Source organism: Bos mutus, chromosome X (assembly GCF_027580195.1).
Source record: "Bos mutus isolate GX-2022 chromosome X, NWIPB_WYAK_1.1, whole genome shotgun sequence".
In the NCBI taxonomy this organism is placed as follows: Eukaryota; Metazoa; Chordata; class Mammalia; order Artiodactyla; family Bovidae; genus Bos; species Bos mutus.
In genome coordinates, this window is record NC_091646.1 from 100,970,778 (window position 1) to 100,972,417 (window position 1,640).

Below are 1,640 nucleotides of genomic sequence, written 5' to 3' on the forward strand. Positions count from 1 at the left end.
AAGGGGAGAGGAGTGGGTATACTGTATGCAAATCAGCAAGGACCTACTATATAACACAGGGAACTCTGCTCAATGTTCTGTAATAACCCATATGGGAAAAGAATCTGAAAAAGTTTCTTAAATCTTAAACAAAGGGAAAAAATACTGAGAAAGAGGAAAAAACCTCAGAAAAAAGAGACACATAGATGGCCAAAAGGCACATGAAAACATGCTCAACTTTGCTATTTACTATAAAAATGCACATCAGAACTACAATGAGGTATCACCTCACAGTAGTGAGAACAGCCATCATCAAAAAGTGAACCAACAATACAAGCTGGAGAGGATGTGGAGAAAAGGGAACACACTTGCTGGAAATGTAAATTTGGGTACAGTCACTATGAACTTTCCTTGAAAAACTAAACAGAACTACCATATGATCCAGCAATGCCACTCCTGGGCATATGTCCAGAGAAAACCATAATTTGACAACATACATGCACCCCAATATTTTTTGCAGCCCTATTTACAATAGCAAGAAATGGACACAATCTAAATGTCCATCAACAGATGAATAAAGAAGGTGTGATATATTACTCAGCCATAAAAAATGAAATAATGCCATTTGTAGCAACATGGATGGTCCTAGAGATTGTCATACTGAGTGAAGTGCATCAGACAAAAACAACTATCATATGGTATCACTTATATGAGAAGTCTTAAAAATTTGTACAAATGAACTGCTCTTCAAAACAACTACAGTTACAGATGTAGAAAACAAACTTATGACTACTAGAAGGATACATTGGGAGATTGGGATTGACATATATGCACTACTATAAATAAAATAGATAACTAATAAGGACCTACTGAATAGTGCAGGAAAGTCTACTCAATACTCTTTACTCAATACTTTTATGACCTATCAGTTCAGTTCAGTTCAGTCGCTCAGTCGTGTCCGACTCTTTGCGACCCCATGAATCGCAGCATGCCAGGCCTCCCTGTCCATCATCCTCCCGGAGTTCACTCAGACTCACGTCCATCGAGTCAGTGATGCCATCCAGCCATCTCATCCTCTGTTGTCCCCTTCTCCTCCTGCCCCCAATCCCTCCCAGCATCAGAGTCTTTTCCAATGAGTCAACTCTTTGCATGAGGTGGCCAAAGTCCTGGAGTTTCAGCTTTAGCATCCTTCCTTCTCGGCTGCCACCCCTGACCTCGGATGTGGGGTAGCTATAATGACCTATGTGGGAAATGAAAATAAAAATGAGTGCATATGTGTATATGTATAACTGAATCACTTTGCTGTGCAAGGGAAACACATAGTCAATCAACTATACTCCAATAAAATTTTGAAAAAAAGAATTTAACACAAGAAAAAAGAAACCAAAAGAGAAAAAATACTTTTAAAAAAAGACATATGGATGGCCATAACACACATACAAATATGTCCAACATTACTATTACAGAAATGCAAATCAAAACTACAATGAGGTATCACCTTACACCGGTCAGAATGGCCATCATCAAAAAAAAAATCCTACAAATAAGAAATGCTGGAAAGGGTGTGGAGAAAGGGGAACATTTCAACACTGTTGGTGAGGCTGTGGAGGAAAGGAACTCTCCTACACTGTTGATAGGAATGTAAATTGGTTCAGGGGCTA